Raw genomic sequence first — 13185 nt, forward strand, 5'->3', positions numbered from 1 at the left:
GACACGCTCAAGTTAACACCTTGGCCACACTGACACGCTCAAGTTAACACCTAGGCCACACTGGCACGCTCAAGTTAACACCTTGGCCACACTGACACGCTCAAGTTAACACCTTGGCCACACTGACACGCTCAAGTTAACACCTTGGCCACACTGACACGCTCAAGTTAACACCTTGGCCACACTGACACGCTCAAGTTAACACCTTGGCCACACTGACACGCTCAAGTTAACACCTTGGCCACACTGACACGCTCAAGTTAACACCTTGCAACACTGACACGCTCAAGTTAACACCTTGGCCACACTGACACGCTCAAGTTAACACCTTGGCCACACTGACACGCTCAAGTTAACACAAATTTAATACAGTACTTTGTCAAGCTTAAATATTATGAGAAAGAAAATGAAACGCTTGAAATAGTATGAAGGTTTTAAATAAATCCGTCCTCGGTCTATATTCATTCCATCCAGCGGTCGACCCCAAGATGCATTCATAACTCTAAACATGCTATTCATTCAAAACTGATTTTCTCATATATAAACTAATATTGTATTAGCATATTGTGCATATTTAAGCATTGGTTAGGTTAGGTGTTTAGATTCTGTTGGCGATTTTTTATGGTACGTGGGTGAAGCATTTATTAACCCGCCCTCAGACCAAGTCCATCCCATCCGGCGGTCGACCCCCAAAGACCCATTGATCAATTTTAATATGCTGTTCACTCAAAACAGGAATTTTCTCGTATATAAATTAATAGGTATATATTAGCATACTCTGCATATTTAGGCACTGGTTAGGTGTTTAGGTTCTGTTGGCGATTATTTGTATTTGTAGTACGTGGGTGAAGCATTTACAGCGTTGTTCGAACAACGAACATTTATAGTTGTGGTTCGAACAAAAGTCGTCAGTGAAGCACAAGTTCCGGAAGTGTTCGAACGTCATCAGTTGTGAGTCGTGTGTAAACAGTTTTTCATTCATAAACACCTGGGGGGGGGGGGGGAGGGTTGGTGCATGGAATCACTTTTGGGTCTTTGTTTATGAGGACAACTATATTATTTAAATACGTGAAATTATTTCAAAATTCTTTGAAACTTTAAATTAAATTTGAAATTTCTGAAATTTTGGTAAATTTTCTGTCAACAAATTGGAAAGACTTGATAAGGTGACTTCTCCGACACGACGCACTATAAGACGCATCGGTGCCTCCGACACGACGCACTATTAGACGCATCGGTGCCTCCGACGTACTCTTCAATTTTTTTTCCGGAGGAAAATTTATATATTTTCTTAAGTGACAATTTAGACCTTGGATAGTTTAGAGAAGGGCTGAGGCCTATTAAGAAGTGGCCCAGCGGCGTCTCACGCTACAACGTACTATAATATTCGCTTTTATTGAAACTGAAAATGCAGATTTGGTATTTTTTGCGGAATAATCTGTAACTTTGATTTGCATAAAAAGAAGATTTTGTATTGATTTTTTCTGTCTACTCCGTTTATTGCGTCCTCCCTCAGACCCCCCCTTCCCCCCCTTTGAGTGTCCACACACACAACCTTGGTGACCATGCCTGCACGCGCACGCAACGACACAATAACACGCACGCAAACGCTGTTACAGGTACAATGACAGCAGTGTACTCTACGCTAGCAAACGTCAGAACATAATTCAGGAACCTAAATAAAGAGGCATTTGGAACGCTTTACACCGACAAAGGTGAGACCCAGCCCCGCCCACCTAAGGTTTACCAACGTGAAGAAACTGTCGTATTCTTGTAAAGAAACTGTATTATGTCGGTACATAAATCAACCGACAGTTGATTCGACAGTTGATCAACCGACAAGGCGGGGTCCATGAGCTAACAGCTGGATGCTGCAGGGGCACACATACTCAAGACTCTCCCTCGCTCCGCGGGGCAGCAACAGCTGCAAAAACAAGCCTCAGCGTTGGTATCTAACACAGCTCTCTCACGTCTCACTCCCACAGTTGCTGCCCGGTACACTCCCACTTCTCTCACCCCTCTCTCCCTCCCTACCTCTCTCCCTCTCCCTCCCTCCCTCTCTCCCTCTCATTATCTTCCCCTCACTCGTTATCTCGCTCGTTATCTCACTCGTTATCTCCTCTCTCGTTATATATCTCATTACATCTCTATCGTTATCTCCCTCCCCTTCTCTTACCTCCCTCCCCCCTCTCGTTCTCTTTCCCCCTCTCGTTATCTTCCTTCCTCTCTCGTTATCTCTCACGTTATCTCGTTCTTTCTCAATATATTCAAGGAGAAGGTAATTTTCCTTTAATTTTATGTAAACATGGAGGGATATTGACAAGCCAAGAGGTTACTTAATATTTATTGGCTAGTTAACGCGCTGCGGAGCGGAGAGGACTGGTTAGTGAGGTACGGGTGGTTAGTGAGGGGACGGGTGGTTAGTGAGGGGACGGGTGGCTAGTGAGGGACGGGTGGTTAGTGAGGGGACGGGTGGTTAGTGAGGGGACGGGTGGCTAGTGAGGGACGGGTGGTTAGTGAGGGGACGGGTGGTTAGTGAGGGGACGGGTGGTTAGTGAGGGGACGGGTGGCTAGTGAGGGACGGGTGGTTAGTGAGGGGACGGGTGGTTAGTGAGGGGACGGGTGGTTAGTGAGGGACGGGTGGTTAGTGAGGGGACGGGTGGTTAGTGAGGGGACGGGTGGTTAGTGAGGGGACGGGTGGTTAGTGAGGGGACGGGTGGTTAGTGAGGGGACGGGTGGTTAGTGAGGGGACGGGTGGTTAGAGAGGGGACGGGTGGTTAGTGAGGGGACGGGTGGTTAGTGAGGGGACGGGTGGTTAGTGAGGGGACGGGTGGTTAGTGAGGGGACGGGTGGTTAGTGAGGGGACGGGTGGTTAGAGAGGGGACGGGTGGTTAGAGAGGGGACGGGTGGTTAGAGAGGGGACGGGTGGTTAGTGAGGGGACGGGTGGTTAGTGAGGGGACGGGTGGTTAGAGAGGGGACGGGTGGTTAGTGAGGGGACGGGTGGTTAGTGAGGGGACGGGTGGTTAGTGAGGGGACGGGTGGTTAGAGAGGGGACGGGTGGTTAGAGAGGGGACGGGTGGTTAGAGAGGGGACGGGTGGTTAGAGAGGGGACGGGTGGTTAGAGAGGGGACGGGTGGTTAGAGAGGGGACGGGTGGTTAGTGAGGGGACGGGTGGTTAGTGAGGGGACGGGTGGTTAGTGAGGGGACGGGTGGTTAGAGAGGGGACGGGTGGTTAGAGAGGGGACGGGTGGTTAGAGAGGGGACGGGTGGTTAGAGAGGGGACGGGTGGTTAGTGAGGGGACGAGTGGTTAGAGAGGGGACGGGTGGTTAGAGAGGGGAAGGGTGGTTAGAGAGGGGACGGGTGGTTAGAGAGGGGACGGGTGGTTAGAGAGGGGACGGGTGGTTAGTGAGGGGACGGGTGGTTAGAGAGGGGACGGGTGGTTAGAGAGGGGACGGGTGGTTAGAGAGGGGACGGGTGGTTAGAGAGGGGACGGGTGGTTAGTGAGGGGACGGGTGGTTAGAGAGGGGACGGGTGGTTAGAGAGGGGAAGGGTGGTTAGAGAGGGGACGGGTGGTTAGAGAGGGGACGGGTGGTTAGAGAGGGGACGGGTGGTTAGTGAGGGGACGGGTGGTTAGAGAGGGGACGGGTGGTTAGAGAGGGGACGGGTGGTTAGAGAGGGGACGGGTGGTTAGAGAGGGGACGGGTGGTTAGTGAGGGACGGGTGGTTAGTGAGGGGATGGGGGGGGGGGTTCGGGGAGGGAAATGAGTAGAGAATAAGATAGAAATAACGACCCCATTTAAAATGAAATAATATATTAATATATTAAGGCGAAATAATGGGAAGGAGGGCTATGTTAATTTGGCGGCGCGAGCGAGCGAGCGAGCGAGCGAGAGAGAGAGAGAGAGAGAGAGAGAGAGAGAGAGAGAGAGAGAGAGAGAGAGAGAGAGAGAGAGAGAGAGCGAGAGAGACACAGAGACACAGAGACACACATACAGAGAGAGAGAGAGAGAGAGAGAGAGAGAGAGAGAGAGAGAGAGAGAGAGAGAGAGAGAGAGAGAGAGAGAGAGAGAGAGAGAGAGAGAGAGAGCGACAGAGACGGGGAATACACAGTCGAGGCCGACCTTCCTCAAGCACGCTACGCAGGTAATATTTGTCAACTCTCCGCATATAATATATAAACCACACCAGGCTGCCAGACTGAGGCCAACACCACAGTCTCTACCCAACTTGTTAAGGCACCAAATTAATGCCCCATTTCCAGCATTGAGAATAACGTGCCTTGTTGCGTGTGTCCAGCAAGTCCCCGTGGTTAATGCCAGGAGTTCCTCGAGAGACGTGCTGAGGCCACCTTCCTCGTGTGAACTTAAGTTTACATGGCGGAGAATACTAGCCGCGGATTTTGATACCTTGTAAACTACGTGGTGGCGCCACCTAGGCATATTTCAACCAATGAGGAGGCGGCCTATTAAAGTGCGCTAGTTCTTATTGGTTCCTGTGAAACGCCGCTACACTAGATCATGGAAGGTGTACCATGCTGGCTGTCTGTAGCCTTCACTGGAGTATAGCGGCAACCTTACTCAACCACCGGACTCAGCATCCTGGGGGGGGGAGGAGGGAGCAAGTCAGACGACTGTCTTGTAGTCTTGTATGGTTGTGTCCTGGGCCTCCACGGGGTCACTGTCTTGTATGGTTGTGTCCTGGGCCTCCACGGGGTCACTGTCTTGTATGGTTGTGTCCTGGGCCTCCACGGGGCCACTGTCTTGTATGGTTGTGTCCTGGGCCTCCACGGGGCCACTGTCTTGTATGGCTGTGTCCTGGGCCTCCACGGGGTCACTGTCTTGTATGGTTGTGTCCTGGGCCTCCACGGGGCCACTGTCTTGTATGGCTGTGTCCTGGGCCTCCACGGGGTCACTGTCTTGTATGGTTGTGTCCTGGGCCTCCACGGGGTCACTGTCTTGTATGGTTGTGTCCTCGGCCTCCACGGTGTCACTGTCTTGTATGGTTGTGTCCTCGGCCTCCACGGGGCCACTGTCTTGTATGGCTGTGTCCTGGGCCTCCACGGGGTCACTGTCTTGTATGGTTGTGTCCTCGGCCTCCACGGGGTCACTGTCTTGTATGGTTGTGTCCTCGGCCTCCACGGGGCCACTGTCTTGTATGGTTGTGTCCTGGGCCTCCACGGGGCCACTGTCTTGTATGGTTGTGTCCTGGGCCTCCACGGGGTCACTGTATTGTATGGTTGTGTCCTGGGCCTCCACGGGGTCACTGTCTTGTATGGTTGTGTCCTGGGCCTCCACGGGGTCACTGTCTTGTATGGTTGTGTCCTGGGCCTCCACGGGGTCACTGTCTTGTATGGTTGTGTCCTGGGCCTCCACGGGGTCACACACCATCACATATTTACCCAATATCTGAAAATGAACAATTGACGTTACGGTCCACCCTGGACCGTCTAGTTGTGGACCATAATAATGCTCCAGGATGGACCGAAATGTCAAATCTTCGTTTCCAAATGTGTGGGTTGGGCGCCTAACCTAAAGGTGCCGTGACGTTTAACAATTGTTCTTTTCTAACAGGAATCTTCAATGCTCGGAACAGCCGTGTTCACAGGTCCTGATGTTCACTTCTTCAATATCGTTGTTTCCCAAAATGGCGGTCCAGGCCACTTTACAACTCCCGAACAAGCCCCAAGTGACTGTTCTTAGTGCAAGTGTCGGAGAGTGTTCCTGTGACTCTCCAGTAGAGACTTTACAATGATGATTCACACATGTTTGTCATTCTCGACCAATGAGGAGAGTTCGCTAGGCTTTTCAAGTGGTTCCACCAAGCAAGTCTTCGAGGAGCAGACACCACACACTATAAACTGGCCATTTCAGCTAATTACACACAGTCCAGAACCATTGGCTTCAAAATAAAAACAAAATCATATATATATATATATATATATATATATATATATATATATATATATATATATATATATATATATATATATATATATATATATAATGTTTGTTGACCTGCGCGTGAAATGATCGATCCTGCGTCTATTACCAGAAAATTTGTTCTACAACAGTAAACAATCTTGTTTCCAATGTTTCCAAACCAGTATTTACCCAGGTCTTTCCTGAATATAAACTTATCCAACTAGTATCCACTGTTTAATATTATATCGTCTGACGATATATTTTAACATTATTATCGCCTCTGTTATGCCCTTTCATCTATTTATTTACCTCTGCCATGTTACCCCTAAACTCTTCGCCTTTCTAGAGAATGTAACTTAAGCTGTATGGAACATTTATGCAATCTTTTCTAGGCATTAAATTCCTACTAATCACGAGACCTTAAATCTTATTCGACACAAGACTTCGTAGTTTTAACCCCATTAGCTGTTACCTTGTAACTATCACCATGACCAAGCTTCACAAAGCTGATATATATATATATATATATATATATATATATATATATATATATATATATATATATATATATATATATATATATATATATATATATATAATGAAGGTGAAAACATGGGGGGATACATAAGGGATAAACATAGGGGCTGCAGAAGGCTTATTGGCCCATACGAGGCATCTCCTATCTAAACACAAAGATTAATCCAGTGTAATTGGCCTGTTATGTTGGACATTGTCTTCTGTGTTGGCGTCGATATGTTCTTGTCTTGTCCTTACTCTCATATATATATATATATATATATATATATATATATATATATATATATATATATATATATATATATATATATGTCGTACCTAGTAGCCAGAACGCACTTCTCAGCCTACTATGCAAGGCCCGATTTGCCTAATAAGCCAAGTTTTCATGAATTAATATTTTTTCGACAACCTAACCTACCTAACCTAACCTAACCTGACTTTTTCGGCTACCTAACCTAACCTAACCTATAAAGATAGGTTAGGTTAGGTTAGGTTAGGTTAGGTAGGGTTGGTTAGGTTCGGTCCTATATCTACGTTAAATTTAACTCCAATAAAAAAAAATTGACCTCATACATAATGAAATGGGTAGCTTTATCATTTCATAAGAAAAAAATTAGAGAAAATATATTAATTCAGGAAAACTTGGCTTGTTAGGCAAATCGGGCCTTGCATAGTAGGCTGAGAAGTGCGTTCTGGCTACTAGGTACGACATATATATATATATATATATATATATATATATATATATATATATGCATATCATTAATATAGACGATGGTTTACGCACCAGTGTATTAAATAATGCCACGCTTGAACATTCTCAATCTCACGCGCGCAAACACTTGCCATTATCAGAAAATGTTTGCATAGTTCACAGTGAACTTTGAGACTCGTGAGCCAGGAGCTGGGGGGGCGCTCTATTATTATGGGGGGCGGCGGGGGAAGAGGTGAGGGGCAGCGGGGGAGAAAGTGGGGGGGGGGGGGGCGGCGGGGGAAATAAGCTTATAGGGAAGAGGAAGCGAGCAAGGTTATTGGGGAGTGGGCAAGCCTGCAGGGAGACGGCGGGGTTTCAGGGAGAGAAAGCTTATTTGGAGAGAGCGAGCAAGCTTCCACTGGAGGGTGAGCCAGATCCTCGAGGGCGAGCCAGATCCTCGAGGGCGAGCCAGATCCTCGAGGGCGAGCCAGATCCTCGAGGGCGAGCCAGATCCTCGAGGGCGAGCCAGATCCTCGAGGGCGAGCCAAATCCTCGAGGGCGAGCCAGATCCTCGAGGGCGAGCCAGATCCTCGAGGGTGAGCCAGATCCTCGAGGGCGAGCCAGATCCTCGAGGGCGAGCCAGATCCTCGAGGGTGAGCCAGATCCTCGAGGGCGAGCCAGATCCTCGAGGGCGAGCCAGATCCTCGAGGGTGAGCCAGATCCTCGAGGGCGAGCCAGATCCTCGAGGGTGAGCCAGATCCTCGAGGGTGAGCCAGATCCTCGAGGGTGAGCCAGATCCTCGAGGGTGAGCCAGATCCCACAAATCCACTGAGATTACCCAATAATTTCCCTGAAAGTAAATTGTGAGAAAGTTCCATCATGGCGGCGGTAGCCAATCAAAACTTTTCCCACCGCCCTAAACTTTGTTTACGTGTGACGTCATATGGTGTTGACTCTTTATTACGAGGGATCACAATTGTGCACAAACCCAGCACTAACAGTTTAGTTATCCTATGATATATACTTATTATCATTAAAGCACAAATAATGTTCACAACGATATCACAATGGTGCGATATGTCAATGATATCATTTTGAAGCAACGAGGTGACTTGAATTAGCGTTCTGGTGATTCCCAGACACCTGCCTGAACCGATTGGGCCACGATGGGCTACAATCGACCCCACCTGGAACTACTAAATTCACTGGAAGGTTCTGGAGGCCCCCAAACTGGAGCCCAACCAGGATTTTACAATCGACCCGCCCACACTCTGGCCTGCAGTAATGATGGTTATCTTGAGGTTATCTTCAGATGATTTCGGGGCTTAGCGTCCCCGCGGCCCGGTCATCGACCAGGTCTCCTTTTTGTTACACACCCTACAGGAAGCAGCCCGTAGCAGCTGTCTAACTCCCAGGTACCTATTTACTGCTAGGTAACAGGGGCATAGGGTGAAAGAAACTCTGTCCATTGTTTCTCGCTGGCGCCCGGGATCGAACCCGGGACCACAAGTCCAGTGTGCTGTCTGCTCGGCCGACCAGACTACACCCACACGAGTACACCCACACCTCTACACCCACACGCAGGAGCCAAGGTGTGGGATACACTGACACGTGTGTATAACGCGAGTCACTAAACTAAACCTAATTATATAATGTTAATAATTTATAACTATTTATAATTATAAACATATCGTACATAACCTAATATATTTAAGTCGGTAATTCAAGTTCCTAATATAATAGATTATTGTTAGAAAAGAACCAATCTGGGAAAAAATACTTGAAAATAACGAAAATCATTCTTTGCCCATTAGGCAGATCGGAGCTTGCATACTAGGCCAAGAAGAGCAGTTCTGGCTATTAGGAAAAGCATGCGCGCGCCAATTTATTTATTTATATATATATTATATATATATATATATGCAAACAAGCCTGAATGGTCCCCAGGACTATATACATTTCCCCAGGACTATATTTCAGTTGTATATAGTCCTGGGGACCATTCAGGCTTGTTTGCATTTGTGTTCCTCACGTGTGCCCCAAAGAATGAGGTGATTTGATAAAATGCTATGCCCAAGATTACCATCCGAGTGCCGGCGGGGAAGTGGTTCATATAGCCTCGGCTATCACTTCCTTATGTCCGGTCGTGATGGTCAAGCGGATTAAGGCGTCCCTGTACATACCAGTTGTGGGAGTATGGGTTCGAGTCACTTCTGGGGTGTGAGTTTTCAGTTACATATATATATATATATATATATATATATATATATATATATATATATATATATATATATATATATATATATATATATATAATACCGGGCAGTGTTTTGAAAAAAATACATCAAAGCCGACTCATCGAAAGATAAAATTCTGTTCCGTTAAACCAGACCCCAGATAATTACTGTTCCAATTAACCGGATATCGGATGATTACTAGGCAGTTAACCGGATCTGCATAGTGGGAGGGGGGGGGAGAAATTAAAATCCGGTGATTGGTCATTTTCGTATGACCGAAAAATAATACAAATTCGGATAATGTTAGAAAATGACTTGAACCTTGTAGCTTTCTTTGGCAGCCCTTCACCCATATGCGTACGCCCGGATGCGTACACCCGGATGCGTACGCCTGGATGCGTACGCCTGGATGCGTACGCCCAGACGCATACACCCAGACGCATACACCCAGATGAGACCATTGCTTCTCACTTAATATAAACCAAGTATATATTCAACACACTCCCTCTATACACAAGGGGAATACCTAACCGACCTCTCCCGGTGTTCAAAAGATATACACCTGTAAAGACATATACTCCTCCTGAACTGATAGTACTTATATATCAAATATATATCAAATATATATCAAATATTGTCACCATATAGTGACTATATGGTGCAAAGTACTAAAATGGACCGCCAGCAAACCACTTATTATTAATAATTTTATAAAGCCCGTAAAAAAAATGCTAAAAAAAAGTTATAATATTGCCAGGCCTAGTAACATTATGTCTAAAATAGTTGATTAGGCCTAGGATTTCTGGGAGAGGTTAGGTCTAATGTTGCCATTTAAACAGTTTACCCGTTTGTACAAATTCACTAATACAAAATTCAACTTTACTTTCTGGTGGTCCATCACTAGATATTGGTACTTTCTGGTGGTCCATCACTAGATATTGGTACTTTCTGATGGTCCATCACTAGATATTGGTACTTTCTGGTGGTCCATCACTAGATATGGGTACTTTCTGGTGGTCCATCACTACATATTGGTACTTTCTGATGGTCCATCACTAGATATTGGTACTTTCTGGTGGTCCATCACCACATATTGGTACTTTCTGGTGGTCCATCACCACATATTGGTACTTTCTGATGGTCCATCACTCATGAGTTGGCTTAGAGAAGCACAGTACACCTGTGAGAGTACACGAATGCGTACTGCGGTCGGCAAATACATGTACTCAATGGTCATGTGGGTAGCAGAGTTGTCGTGCCAACACGCAGACAGTATCGCATGACTATGCTTACGTGCGTGCAGGGGGGAAGCATGCGTGCGTGCGTGCGTGAGCAGCACCAGTGCGTGTTGGAGTGGCGTGCGTGTGTGAATACCACGGGTGCGTGCAGGGGGAAGGCGTGCCGAGGGCTCTAATCTTAGCTACCGGTCCACCAGTCGTTCCTCACTAGTATCTCCATCATTATGACCGCCTCCACGACTGGGAGGGAGATACCTGCTACGGTATCATTAAGGGATCATTGCCCACTGCACAGGCTTCACTGATTTAAGGTTGCGGATGGTCGAATGGGAGAGGCAAGGCAAGGCAAGGATGGATGGATGGATGGTAGAGCGAGGAAAGAGGATAGACTGAAATAAGCCGGGAAGGATGGCGGTGGATGTGGACGCAGCAAAAGGCAGCGATTGTATAATAAGATGATAGGATATGTTTTTATATATCTGGTTGAGATGGAAGCAGAGGGAATGGTGTACCTAGACGAGGAGGAACAGCACCACCAACCACCACCAGCAGCACCACCACCACCACCAGCAGCACCATCCACCACCATCACCAGCACCACCACCACCAGCAGCACCGTCACCAGCAGCACCGTCACCACCACCACCACCGTCACCACCACCACCACCGTCACCACCAGCACCAGCAGCACCACCACCACCAACCACCACCACCACTACCAGCACCAGCCGTCCGTAACCATGGGGAGAGGGGGGGGGGGCACACAAAAGACCTCTTCACAAAGCCTGAAAGAAACCATATTGTCAGCAAAAATGTAACCGGTTTTCACCTCTCAAGGATGATCTGTCGAGGACGACGTCCTGAGGGAGACCTCTTGAGGATGCGACTTGGCGGTGGTTGAACATTGTCGATGCTGACCCTTCGAGGACGGGCTGCCGAGGGTGACATCTCGAGTATGACTTGTCTTTGATTTATACTGAGACTGATCAGTTGAGGGTGATGTTAAATGTTAGATAACGTATCTAAGATAACCTGTAGGAGTTTATATCAGGGTCAAGACGGGTGAAGCGAGACTAAAGTAATCCCATTAATAAGTAGTGTAGCCTGACTTCTTGACTTCAGTAAGAAGTCAAGCCACATTACTAAATAAGAGTAATAATTATACATATAATGAGATATAGAAATCCAGAAATGAAAAATTAAATTATAATATGAATGGATTTAGACAGGTTTTAGACGGGAATTTTAACTTCAGGGATCATTGGCAGACTTTATCTGTTGTCTCAATCCTCCTTCAAGTAGCTTTAGTTATATATAAAAAAACACGCATTCTTATCACACACTGTTTTTAAAGTGAAAAAAATAGGATAAGAGAACATAGGGGGAACTAGGAACACACTACAAAGAGTCACAGATATACAAGGAAATACTCGTACCATGTATGGGCGCCTAACAAGTGGAAGACACTGGAAGTACTGGAAGCCACCTCCATCCACGACTTCAAAGGCCAGATCCTACAAATAATTCGCGCGCCATTAAACTTAAATCAAACTACGCCATGTACAACAGTGGGAGGCTTGGAGACCATAACACGAACATTAGCGATCACGACTTCCGCCTTCCTCCCCAGATGAAGAGTTTTGTACTCGTGTCTCTTATTGTCAGTACTAGATTAAGCAGACTGGTACAATTGGTAATACCAATTGTACCAATCTCGTAATTGGTACAATAAAAAATGACTTAAGAATACAGTCTTGGAATGCATAAAAAAGGTCCCAAGTCGAAGACTCCAGTCGGCAGATTTTTAGTTATTTTGGCGATAATCTTTCATGACAGTTTTCGCTTTGACGGTCTGTTAAGTTAGTAAATTTAAGTGTATCATTGTGCGGGAAATAAGCCCTCAGGAGCCGCTCCAGGCAACAGCCTGGTGGACCAAGCTCTCACAAGTCAAGCCTGGCCTCGGGCCGGGCTTGGGGAGTACAAGAACTCCCAGAACCCCATCAAGCAGGCGGCGGCACAACACCCTAGCTACCAACACTTCATAATAACCCGGGCTTTGAATACTAGTTATACCGGTCTTCACAACATGTTATTAGACACAGCGTTCATGTGATTTATTTCGACTATTTGTATAATAAATGCAACGACGATCACTAAAACACTGATCCAAGTATACGGAAAAATACATTTGAAAAATTAGGGAATGTTTGAACTCGTTTTCGGCTTAATTCGCATTCATCAGAGCAAGATAGAGACTTAAGAAGGCAGTGTTGGTGCGCAGACCTATTACATTATTACTCTACAATCAATACTTAAGAATGTAATTGCCTATCTTATTTGCATCTAAGCTATTTTACAAATTATTTGCTAATTAAAACCAACAAAATGTTACACTGCCCTTTATATTTCTTCTGAATGTCTCTAGACTTCACTAGTTGACGCTTTTTGAAAATTGTATACCAAAAACACACTAAATTAAGTGAGAGAAGCAAGGAGTTATTATTAATATTAACATCTTTATTGACAAAATTAATTACAATTTTGCCCAATCTGAGG

General features: G+C 46.3%; 1 protein-coding gene across 19 annotated transcripts in view; it reads right to left on the reverse strand.

Annotated features, from left to right (window-relative positions):
• LOC123775303 (disintegrin and metalloproteinase domain-containing protein mind-meld) overlaps positions 1–13185 on the reverse strand; it is an 890968-nt gene that overhangs the window by 554533 nt on the left and 323250 nt on the right. The window lies entirely within an intron of this gene.

The sequence above is a fragment of the Procambarus clarkii genome, chromosome 70 (genome assembly GCF_040958095.1).
Source record: "Procambarus clarkii isolate CNS0578487 chromosome 70, FALCON_Pclarkii_2.0, whole genome shotgun sequence".
In the NCBI taxonomy this organism is placed as follows: domain Eukaryota; kingdom Metazoa; phylum Arthropoda; class Malacostraca; order Decapoda; family Cambaridae; genus Procambarus; species Procambarus clarkii.